This window comes from Xyrauchen texanus, chromosome 32, assembly GCF_025860055.1.
Source record: "Xyrauchen texanus isolate HMW12.3.18 chromosome 32, RBS_HiC_50CHRs, whole genome shotgun sequence".
Lineage (NCBI taxonomy): Eukaryota > Metazoa > Chordata > Actinopteri > Cypriniformes > Catostomidae > Xyrauchen > Xyrauchen texanus.
Window position 1 is genome coordinate 8,319,807 of NC_068307.1, and position 13,455 is coordinate 8,333,261.

The 13,455-nt window shown below is 36.6% G+C and overlaps 1 protein-coding gene across 1 annotated transcript in view; it reads left to right on the plus strand.

The window, feature by feature from the left end:
* Positions 1–987: 987 nt before the first annotated feature.
* Positions 988–13,455, plus strand: part of LOC127626064 (pleckstrin homology domain-containing family G member 5-like) — an 88,529-nt gene continuing 76,061 nt past the window's right edge. Inside the window, exon 1 of the mRNA XM_052101605.1 lies at positions 988–1,027. The gene's annotated coding sequence lies outside the window, so the exon portion shown is untranslated. The remainder of the gene's footprint in view (positions 1,028–13,455) is intronic.

Consider the following 13,455-nt stretch of genomic DNA (forward strand, 5'->3'; position numbering starts at 1 on the left):
TCAATCCGAAATATTTCTTTAACTAATATTGAACCTGTAACATTCCTTAAATTATATTATGTTTACAGGAGTTTGTGAAATTGCCTAGTAACACACGCAAAGAGCTCAAGTCTTGAAGCTATTGATATTGTAGAACAGTTCATTGAGTAGATGACATACTTATTGGCAGTTATAAGCCTAATATAGTATACATCAACACTTTTGCCTTCAGATATCCTGTTTAAAACGTGTTTTAAATCAGATTGCTATTTAAGAAAAGAGTGAGGGAGAAATGGGGAGGGGAGGTAGTTGGTTAGGGAGATGCCTGCGTGTTTAATTAAATGAGACGGCAGTCTATGTTGATGGTAGCCTCACTAGGACATTATGAAGACAGACATGTTTTTTTTTTTAGCAACCTGGCAACCTGCTGTTTTTCAATAAAACCTGGCCAATAAGCAGTGTGTGCTAAAAAGATGTTATATTGACTTTGAAATGGGATATGCTCTTGCAACACAATTCAATAAGTTTCAGCAAACCTTGAGGCCAGAAAGAGGACAAAAACTTTGTGCGTCAAAGACACATTCAACAGGTCCTTTTGTGTCTCCTCAGCGCACACACACACACACACACACACACACACACACACACACACACACACACACACACACACACACACACACACACACACGGTGAAGCGCTTTGGAAGTCACTCGAGCGCACAGAATTTGTTCACTCGAATTGCTTTGTAACATAATACTAATAGTCGTTACGCTGTCCATGAAATATAAATGATACGTATTAGCAACGTTGGTTAAAGTGAATTGTCGGTACAGTATCTGCCTCTCTCTGTTGGAACATTGCCAGTAAAGCGTAAGTGCCAATGTTTGCATTTCTGCTGACACTCGGTGCACAAATGGTCGGATCTCTCATCACTGAGAAGAACACATGAATGGATTGAATTTGGATAATTACCCACATGGTTAACGGCACATAATGCATCGATATGGATCGCCACCCAAGAGCTGGCTTGGTCTTCGTCTGCGACTGAGTGAGTGTAATTTTGTCTTCCACAGTTACTGACCCGATTCAAATTATTTGATTGATTGAAGCAATGTTAGCTTAAATACACCTTTAAACTCCACTTTGCATTTATATTTGTAAAAGGTTGTTACTTTAACAGGTTGATTTCAGATGATCATATTTGATATATCACTATTGAGAACTTAATGTTAGTCCTTGTATTTTAATTATGAGTTAATAATAATACGATTAATATTCAATCCTTCCCTGTTTAGTTGTATTATCTTACAGGAGAGTTTTTTCTTGGGCTGCAGGTGTGATTTTTAAATCACCACTGTAAAAAAGGAAAATTGCATTATTTCCAGCTTATGTTTAAAAAAAAATACTTCCATCTACTTAAAACTGAATGTTGTCCCAACTAGCCTAACATAGTGGTTTGAACGAACAATTTCATATTAAACAATTTAACTGATTTGTGAGTTCCCAGCATGCATTGCAACATGAATAAATAATGCGGTTAGTGATATAGGCTTATTCTTTTGCTGTTTATTGACTTTATTTATGCTGTTATTGTTGTTTTTTGTTCCCACTGATCAGAGGTGGGAAGAGTAACCAAAAACTGAACTCAAATAAAAGTACAATTACTTAAAAAAAATTATTACTCAATTAGAAGTAAAAGCACTTACATAAATAATTACTTGAGTAAAAGTAAGAAAATATCCAATCAAAAGAGTACTCAAGTAGCGAGTAACTCAATACTTTCACAAATAACATAATGGATGTTATCTCCCTTATATTTCATTACAGAATACACATTTAACATGTATTACAGAATAATTATTATTATTATTATTAATGGAAATTCTGTCATCATTCACCCTCATGTTGTTTCAAACCCATATGACTTTCTTTCTACCATGCAACACAATAAGGAGATATTAGACAGAATGTTTGCCTGAGTCACTAGTTTCTGTATTTTTCTCCATATTTTGAAAGTGAATGGTGACCGAGACTGTCAGTCCCTAACATTCTGTCTTACATTTTTTGGTTTCACATAATACAAAGCCTCACATGGGTTTGGAACAACATGAGGGTAGGGAAGTGATGGCAGACTACTAAATTATGGCTGAGCTATCACTTTGAAGGTATAGTTCACCCAAAAAGGAAAATTCTCTCATCAGTTACTCACCCTCATGCCATCCCAGATATGTATGACTTTCTTTCTTCTGCAGAACACAAATTAATATTTTTAGAAGAATATTTTAGCTCTGTAGGCTAAAATGTTTATGCTCCAAAAAGCACATAAAGGCAGCAACAAAGTAAGTATATAAGACTCCAGAAGTTAAATCCATATCTTCAGAAGTGATATGATAAGTGTGGGTGAGATACAGATCAATATTTGTCATTTTTTGCTAGACATTCTTCTTCCTGCCCAGCAGGGGGCAATGTGCACAGAAGAACACAAGAAGAAATATGTCAAGGTGATCTGTTTCTCTGTTTTTCATCCACATCATCGCATTGCTTCTGAAGATACTAATTTAACCTCTGGAGTCGTATGGATTGCTTTTATGCTGACTTATGTGATTTTGTTTAGCTTTAAAGGGTTGCCACCCTTTCACTTGCATTGTATAGACCTACAGAGCTAAGAAATATTTAAAATAATCTTCAGTTGAGTTCAGCAGGTGAAAGAAAGTCATACACATCTGGGGTGGCATGAGGGTGAGTAAATAATGAAAATGTAAATGTTTGGGTGAACTATCCCTTTAAGGGCTCTTGTCAGATTTGGATGAATTTGCCAATAAGAAGAGAGGTTCTGAAACTCTTCTAGTAATTATTACGGTGAAAACTTAAAATGTTCCACAAGGACATTATATATATATATATATATATATATATATATATATATATATATATATATATATATATATATATATATATATATAATGCTGTAATATAAACCAAAGCAAGATCATTCTTTATTAATGCCTACTTTTAATAGCATAGCTTTTAAAGTCCTGTGTGGATTCTTATTTCAGTGTAGCTACAGTTTTCAGTGTTGAAAGAATTTAGATCATTAGTTCTGTACAGCAGTACTGCCGCTCTCTAAATGCAGAGTATGCAGCCTAGTGTGTAGGGCACCAACCCCGGTCGAGGAACACTCACTGTGTCTGAAACTGCCCCCTATCCACTATACAGTGCACTATTTCGAGTGTCCACCATTTTGTAGGAGTGTCTGAATTCTGAGTGACCCACTCGTTCCCTACTTTTGTTCACTCATTCTTACCTTTACTCGATGGCAGTTAATTGCCCACAATCCACCATGGGGAAGATGTACCAGCTGGGAGTTTACTGCTTCCTTCACTCTTGCAATGTTTTATTTCATGCTGAATGTATTAAATTACATTTTGACAAATAATTTCTTGATTAAAATAACAATAACATATAGAGAGGCAAAAGATAGAGATACATTTTAAAATGTACTCTTTATTTGTTCAAATGTGTTTACTCTTTATTTGTATATATTAATAATGACAAGCAGAATGAAGATTTATTGTATTAATATATTATTAAATAAGAATAACAAGTAAGGCCCAAGTATTTTAAAAGTTCATATGTGATGTTGTTTCTGCTACAGCCCCAGAGCTCTGACACTCGGTGTACACGTCAGCGTCTGAATTCACTCACACATTCTGTTCACTCACTGCTGATATATATAGTGCACTCACTGCCATTTACTATAATGAAATAGGGAATGAGTGAATGATTTCAGACATAGCCACTCTCATCGTCATACAATCTGCAAATCTCTCACGCACGTGCCTGCCGCCCCTCACTTTGCATGTGCAGAAATGCTGTCTGTTCGCGCTCCATTTGTCCAATTACGTGAATGGATGAGAAAAAGGCATTTACACTTAACTTGGATGTTTACATGGATTTATACAGTTAATCTGCCCGTAGCTGCAATAGTTTCCAGAAAAATGCGTAAATACTGCCCATGACGTGCAGGACACGGGACAAAGCGTACTGATATAATGCTGCATTGATTTGTTTTTGAAGCTGCAACCATCGATCTGGACAAGCTCACAGATACTGTGACATCATATATCAGTTTTTATGAGGGTATATGCATTCCTACTAGGACTAATTTAACATTAAACAATGACAAACCATGGTTTACGGCAGAACTCGGGTAGCTTCTTCAGGCCAAAGAGGATGCTTACAGAGGTGGGGATAAAGTCTTGTACAATCAGACCAGGATCACAATGAATAAGGAAATCAAAATGGCTAAAAGAAGATACTCTGAGAAGCTGAAAAACAAGTTTTCAGTTATCGAGCCTGCATCAGTGTGGAGTGGCATGAAACAACTTATGAATTGCATGACTCCTACCCCCAACCCTGTGGCGGACTAAAAACTGGCTGACAACCTGAATGTGCTCTGTTGTAGATTTCAAAGGCCCAATCTCACACCCCAAACCCGCTCTGACCTTCACTTCACTTCACACAAACACCAACACCTCCTCCCCCCTCCTGCTACTCAACTTGCACTTAAGATCTGTGAAGAGGAGGAGTGCCATGTCTTCTGAAAACAAAAGACAAGGAAAGCCCAGGGCCCAGATGGTGTTTCACCCATGTGTCTTAGATCCTGTGCTAACCAGCTGGCCCACATTTTCACACTGATTTTCAATAGATCACTGGAGCAGTTTGAAGTCCCATGCTGCTTCAAATGCTCAATCATCATTCCTGTCCCAAAGAAACCAAAACAACCCAGGCATTAATGACTACAGACCTGTCGCCCTGACATCTCTGGTCATGAAGTTATTTGAGAGACTGGTGTTGGCCCATCTGAAGGACATCACTGGACCCTTTCTAGATCCCCTTAATTTTGCTTATCGAGCAAACAGGTCTGTGGAGGATGCAGTCAACATGGGATTGCATCATATCCTGCAACATCTGGACAGACTAGGGACATACTGTATGCAAGGATCCTTTTTGGACTTCAGTTCGGCTTTCAACACCATCATCCCTGCTATACTCCAGACTAAACTACATCAGCTTTCTGTTCCCACATCTATCTGTCTGTGGATTACCAGCTTTCTGTTCCCACATCTATCTGTCTGTGGATTACCAGCTTTCTGACGGACATGCAGCAGCTTGTGAGACAGGGGAAATTTACTTCCAGCACCTGTACAATCAGCACTGGTGCCTCCCTGGGATGTGTGCTCTCCCCACTACTCTTCACTCTCTACACTAATAACTGCATCACTAAGGACCCCTCTGTCAGGCTCCTGAAGTTTGCAGACAACACCACTGTCATCGGCTTCATCCGAGATGATGATGATGATGAGTCTGAATACAGAAGGCAGGTTAAACAGCTGGCTGTCTGGTGCATTCAAAACAATCTGGAGCTGAACATGCTCAAAATGGTGGAGATGATTTTGGACTTTTGGAGGAACACTCAAACCTTGACCCCCCCTCACCATTCTAAACAGCACTGTGGCAGCAGTGGAGTCATTCAGATTCCTGGTTACTACCATCTCACAGGACCTGAAGTGGGACACCCACATTGACTCCATAGTGAAAAAGGTCCAGCAGAGGTTGTACTTCCTTCACCAGTTGAGGAAGTTCAACCTGCCACAGATGCTGCTGCTACAGTTACTCAACTGAGTCTGTCCTCTGCACTTCAATAACTGTCTGGTTTGGTTCAGCTATGAAATTGGATATCAGAAGACTACAAAGGACAGTTCAGACTGCTGAGCGGATTATTGGTTGCCCCCTGCCTCCCTTCAAGATTTATACACTTCCAGAGTGAGGAAAAATTCTGGAAATATCACTCTTGATACCACTCACCCTACCCACTAACTTTTTGAACTGTTGCCTTCTGGCCGACGCTTCAGAACTCTGAGCACCAGAACCATTAGGCACAGGAACAGTTATTCCCTCAGGATATCCATTTCATTAACAGTTAAAGCTGCCCCATTGGGCAAAAATTATGTGCAATTCACAGTCTAGTCTTTTTATGTTTATCCAACACATCCAACCTCTTCTGCCACATTCCCTTGCACTGTATATAACAGATTTGTATTTAGATTTGCACTAAGTATGTGTGTGTGTGTGTGTGTGTGTGTGTGTGTATGTATATATGTATGTGTATATATAATATATGTATATACTGGTCAAAAGTTTAGAAAAACTTTTTTTATTTTTCACATTTTCGAATCAAGTCATCAAAACTATGGGAATTATGTTGTGACTAAACAAAATCCAAAATAAATCAAACTGTGTAATATTTTAGTGTCTTCAAAGTGTTGGGCACTTTTTGGCTTCTTTTCTTTATTATTTTGACCAAAAACCTTTTTTTTTAATTACATATTAGTTTTATAATGAAATAAATTAATATGGTGGCACAATTATATCTACATTATATCTACAAAACTACTTTCAAACTTTTAAGCATACACCTTCAGATCAAAAGATTGATCATGAGAAACATTTCAGTCATGTGTTTCAAAACTTTTGACCAATAGTGTGTGTGTGTATATATATATATATATATATATATATATATATATATATATATATATATATATATATATATATAGTCTTATTTTGTATTCTATATATACTTTATTTTCTATACAATTTTTTTATTTATATTTTTTTATTCAGTTTATTGTTATTTTAATTATTGTTTTTTTTATTATTATGTAAATATAATGTACACTTAAAAACTTGTCATAAGAGCCCAGTTACATTATCACCCTGAAAATGATATTCACACAGAATAGCCCATGTTAGCATTAGAGCCAAAACTTAGGTGTGCTGCCTTAAATTGAAGCAGAGATTTTAATCTTGAAAAATTTGCTTGTCTTGGTGTTAAATTGCATGACGAAACTATTATTTTTTTAACTGTGCGTAGTGAAGCAATTGTTTCAATTTGAAGAGTTTGATGCTGCAGCATTGATGACTTGAGTGACAGTCTGTGTCAACAGCACGCGCAGCTGTGTGAACTTCCACTCTCGTAAAAGTCCCATTTAATAATCTCTCAATAAATGACACATAAACTAAAATGAAACCTAGAAATGTAATGACAGGAATGCTGGCCATTTTAAAGAAGTAAAAGTAAAAAAGTTCCCACTTTTTAACTTACTCTAAAAGTATTTTTTGTTTTTCAAACGTTACTCAAATATATGTAATGTAGTAAATGTAGTGCGAAAACTATTTGTCTGTAATTGTATGTCACTCGTTATTATGATTGTCTGCCACTATTTCCTTTTTTGGCTATTTAAGCCCAGATTTCCTGTCTCTCTTTGGCATTGGGTTTTCTCATCCCTCACAATTAGGTTAAATATTGCACTTGTTTGACAATTTGCTAATTTGAATGGAATCGTGTTTTCATTGGTACAGGTAGACAGGGAGCGCTTTGCTGTACCTTGTTACTGCTTATCCTAAGGAAATATGTTTCACTCTGTAATAACAGTCAACAGCTCTGTTTCAACAGCTGCATGGGGAGATTGCATTTAGTTTGGTGAAAAAAACTGGAACTTTTTGCAAAAATAGGTTGACGTGTTGATGTAGTCATAGTTTTGAAAACTCTAAAAGATGTCAGCAGGGGTGAACACTTAAATTAAACTACATGTCAAGCTGTCATTTTGAATATATATATATATATATATATATATATATATATATATATATATATATATATGTTTTATAAAGTTAGAAGACCAGCTGATTTTACCGAACTGGGCTTTTGTTTTGTTTTTTGGCCATTATGAAATGTCAATAGTAAAAGTTGAAATACATTTTCTCCCTGTCTAAAGGTTGCTCTTTAAAGCTTGGTAACATTTTACAATAAGGTTACATTTGTTAACATTAGTTAATGCATTAGGCATCAATGAACAGATTTTTTTTTTTTTACAGAATTTATTAATCTTTGTTAATGTAAGTTAATAAAAATACAATTGTTCAATAGTTCATGTGTCATAGTGCAGTAACTATTATTATAAGTTGAAATTACATTAACCAAGATGAATACATGCTGTAAAAGAATTGTTCATTGTTTTATATTGTTAACAAATTTGCTAATTAATGTTAATCAATGAAAACTTATTGTAAAGTGTTACCTAAAGCTTTCCTTCCAGTGTGCTGTATGAAAGTGATCGTAACTAGTGTTTTTTCCAACAAAATTATTATTTCATGAAGATACAATAGTTTGATATCCTTATAAAATATTAGTTTGACAGTGGAAACTGTGTGACTCTTCCAACCAAAAGAAATTCCTCTGATGTTCTGTCTGTGAAGTCTAGGGCCATAGTTATTAAATTCAAACTTCAAACAAACAAATGAGACTTTTATGAAGCTCACAGTTGATCGTTTAAGCAATTGAGTGGTATTTCTTACAATAATGTCAAATATAGTCTACGTTTTTGAATTTATGATGCAGAAGAAATAAAGACCTGTTACCTGATTTCGAATTGGGTCTGGGTTAAGGAACTGTCTAGTCGGTTAGCGAACTGTCACTTGGCTGACTTATTTTCCATTTAGCCTCCAAACCAAACCCATTACTGGTTTTACATCGACTGTCCTGTTCATTGTTTGCCTGACTACCCTATTGCAAGTGTTTATTTAAAGATAAATATAATGTCTGGAGAATCACAGATCAGAGCATTAGTCTAGTTACTATAATTGATTTGACTTGCTGTGACACTGTGTTCTTTTATGTGTGGCCAACATGCTGGCGGTAACATATGCTTTTCATGCTGTGCATTATCATGAACTGCAGTGCTTCAAACAAAATTAGGGTTTGGTATGTGATGATCATTTCCTTTTACAAAATTAAAGCTGAAGTTTTAATTGCAAAATCAATCTATCTATCTATCTATCTATCTATCTATCTATCTATCTATCTATCTGTCTGTCTGTCTGTCTGTCTGTCTGTCCGTCCGTCCGTCCGTCCGTCCGTCCGTCCGTCCGTCCGTCCGTCCGTCCGTCCGTCCGTCCGTCCGTCCGTCCGTCCATCCGTCCATCCATCCATGAGATGTGATCTAGGAGCTATTTGCAACTTTATAAAGTGGATGCCATTTAAGCAGTCTCATTTTCATTCACGTCAATAATCAAATATGGCACTACTGTGAATAAGGTCTATAACCAGTATTTCTACTCATGTATTTCTACTCACTTGCTGTGTCGGTCAGGTTGGATGCTCAAACAAACAGAGCGATATTTTGAAAGCACCAATGAGCCTCAGTATTTACACTTTTGGGGAAATCAACCTACAGGTGGGTTACTTGAAGTTGTCTCTGCATATTTAACTGAGATAGGAGAAGGTATTTTAAAGTAATAATTCACCCAAAAAAGAACATTCTGTCATAGCCTGAAACAGATGTCAAGAATTTTACTGAAAAATGACATTTTGGGTTCTTTCTCACCACCCAAATCTATCGTATGCCTCAAGAATACTTTAAAGCTGCATGGACTACTTTTTGTTTAATACTTTTTGGTCCTTTTAGACTTTAAAGTGAGTCACTATCAACTGCCGTTGTGTTGAAAAGGCGGCCCGCTATATTCATTTAAACATCTCCTTGTATAGAGTGTTACGCATAAGAAAGAAAGTCATACAGGTTTGATGAGGTCAGATGTTAAGTTTATGGGTGAACTACACACCTAATAATATTTCAATGCTTGGCAGTTATTAAATTCAGATAGACTGTGTATGTGTAGTAAAACACTATTGATTTTATTTAAACTCTTATGCATGCTCAGAATCATGGATGAACACAACAACAAACCAAGAAATGTATATGAATATTCAAACAATCTGCACAATCCTTTATGTTATTATTTAGTTTGAACTAGCAATACAAAAGAGCACTTAGACATCTTGATGATAAAATTCAATCATAATGTAATAAAAGTTAGATGAAACAAGCTGTAAATATAAAATACACACTCATACTCCAGCTGGCAGAGGAAAATGTCTATAAGGAGATGAAAAGAGCTTTGTTGTTTATATTATGTCCCAGCAAAAGATTAAGCTGACAATTTGAGACTGCGGCACATTGGCTTCACTGCCACTAGAAGCCTGGTCATTAAAACTAACCCCTGCACGTCACCCTGCTCCAAATCACTAACATATGCCTGGAAAAAGCTGGATCCCAGCTACGACTCTCCCATGTTTCTCTCTAATTTGTCAGAGCAAAATAAGATGTTGTGTGGGGAGTGTTTTGTCTTGTTGCTCTTCTCTTAATCTTTATCTTAACCAGGAAATTAGAGAGATCTCCCATTATGCTCTTTATCCCCATCTGTGGATTGAGTGTCTGTAAACCATATGATTTCTGCTTCATTGCTCTATATAATACAGTAGCTCTAAAATACATGGAGTTTGTGGGCTTTAAGTAGGTGGACTTTTGAAAAGGCAGCTTTGTATCTCTTTCTAAAAAGTCACAGGTCCAAATTTCCCTAACATCCCAGCATGCACTTCACATGTGGATGAATGCATCGCTTGTCTGTCTTGTTGTGTGGGTCAAGACACCCCCCTTTACATACAGTCTCACAAACTCCAAAGCTCCCTGCCTGGAAACTTTGGAGTAACCAGTATTCTGTGATCACTTCTTCACAAGAGAACTCACTCAATTTTGAATACATACTTTAATTTAGATGACACAAAGAGCTGTTATTATTTTGAAAATTAATGCTTTGATTTGGGTTGTGAAGAACATCATTATTTCCTCAATATATTGACAAGTGAGATGTCAATACAGCATTAGAATTATTGGTTGTGTTTGGATTGTGAGGTACGATGTTCTATTGGCGACGACATGGGTCTTATGAACTGGAAACTCTGTCGTGCACACAGAATGAGCTGGGGATGGAGAAGTTCACCTGGACCTCCCTCATGGACATCACCCAGACATCTTGTGGTAAGGGAATTTTGGTCCCACTTTATATTAGGTGTCTTTAAGTACTATGAACTAACATTAAAATACATACAATACAATGTACTTATTGTGTAACTACATGTTGTTTTGAAAAATTCTCACAAGATTCAAATTTGCTGCTTCTGAGGTTGATGGTAAGGGTAGATTTAGGCAGATGCAATTAAATGCTGGTACTTTAAATGTAAGTACAATGCAACAACACGATTATACATAATAAGTACATTGTATATAATTCTTAAGTACATAGTAGTTAAAGACATCTAATATAAAGTGGGTCAGACAAAATTGAAGATGTGCAAATTGGATCGTCTCTGTAACATGGAACTTAAAGGAATATTCCGGGTTCAATACAAGTTAAGCTCAATCGACAGCATTTTTGGCATAATATAGATTTCCACAAAAATTTATTTTGGCTTGCCTTTTAAAAAAAGGCAAAAATTTGGGTTACAGGGAGGCACTTACAATGGAAGTGAATGGGGCCAATCCGTAAACATAAAAATGCTCACTATTTCAAAAGTATAGCCACAAAACATTAACAATATGCATGGTAACATGATTTTAGTGTGATAAAATTGCTTACTAACTGTAAAGCAGTCAATGGAAAGGAGGAGGCGAGAACTGGCTTTTCAATATAAATAATAGTTTAATATAAAACTTAAACAGACACAAACACACACATGACGGACATGTCCGTAAACTATCTCTCTCTCCCGCACAATCCTCCGCATTCGACCTTTATCCCTCTCAGATGCTTAATTAGCCTGATAAGGGACCAGTGTGTATGATCATGACCCGGCCCTCCTCCCTGCCACACTAACCTTTTCTTTGACAATTTTACAATGCCAACAAATCTTAAAATGACTACAAAAATGACGATTTGACAGCTCAAATAATACATTTTAACAGAAGAATGAATGTAAGAGTTTTATCAAATTATGAGCTTCATATTTCTGCCTTTAAACCCTCAAAAAGACCCATTCACTTCAATTATAAGTGCCTCACTGTAACTTCGATTTTTGCTTCTTTTTTTTAAAGAAATTTTAAATAAATTTTTTTTGGTAATCAACCTTCTGCCTGGAACCATTCTACATGGAATATTCCTTTAATGTCATATTTACATTGACATGTCAATCCTCTTGACATGTCAATGTAATTAAGGCTGCACACTTAGCACTTTATTAGGCACACCTACTTATTCATGTTATTATCTAATAAGCAAATTGTGTGGCAACAGTGCAATGCATAAAATCATGCAGATATGGGTCAGGAGCTTCAGTTAATGTTCCCATCAACCATCAAATTGGGGAAAATCTCTGATTTGGACTGTGGCATGATTGTAGGGGCCAGATGTGCTAGTTTGAGTATTTCTGTAACTGCTGATCTCTTGGGATTTTCATGCACAACAGTCTCTAGGGTTTACTCAGAATGGTGCCTGTGGTGAGCAGGGTGGAGCTGAGCGGCATCTGGGCAGAGTGAGGCCGGGAAGATAAGTGGTGAAATATTTTTGTTTTTTTATACACTGTTTACAGCTGTAATTTCTGCGGCACCAAATGGAATAGGAAAACAATGATTGTTTTCAAACAGGTTCCCCAAACACCTTGCCCATCTTCCATTGGTTATACAAAACAGATAGTCCCACCCCAAACTCATGCTACTTGGGCAAATATTGCTCTGTTGGACTGCTCAAACTAACATTGTAATGTTGAAATGTTCCAATTTATGGGAAAATGTAAAAAGGCTTACTAAAGGTGGCTAACTTAAACTTGGATAGGACAAAGTATTTTAACATCTGAAAAAATTACACATTTTCTTTAAGGTTATTCATTTTCCCTTCATTCTCTGAAGCATTATCATGTATTTCTATTTACACACAGTTTACCTTTAAATGTCTAGACACTACTTCTTAATGTCAACCCAACCCTCCACCTAAGTAATCTCATTTAAGCCTTAAAAGCAAGAGGATTAGTTAGCCAAAACTAAATAACCAATGACAGCGACATTTCCAGACTTACAGCTAGTAATGTTTTGACATTCTCAGACCTTTCAAAACATATACTGGCATACATGGCATCAGCTCGGTGTTCCTCCAATGGAGTCAAAGGAAACGAGTATTACATAAAATATCTCTGGACTTGCGCTTGAGACAGTGGATGTGCTAAATATTCAGCTCAACAGGAACTTCTGCAAACGACTGGGTAAACAGAAGGGCATGAAAAACAGATCCTGGCATTCTGCACATTCCTTACATAGAGAATTTTTTAGGAGGTGACCTCTGCCTCTCTGACTAAAGAAGGAGAAATGGAATATTCTTTATTGTGAGATGGAAGCAAGTTTGGTGATGGAATGTGAGCAGTGTTGAGCAGAATATCTGTAGTCTGGTTCGGGCTTTGTTGTGGTGGTCTGTTTTTAGGATGTTGGAAATGATGCAGCCCTGCTAGGGGATTGCCTGAGGCTCACTTTTTTATAGTGCCACCACTAACATAAGATACCAAAGAGAACATGTACAATGCCAATGCCA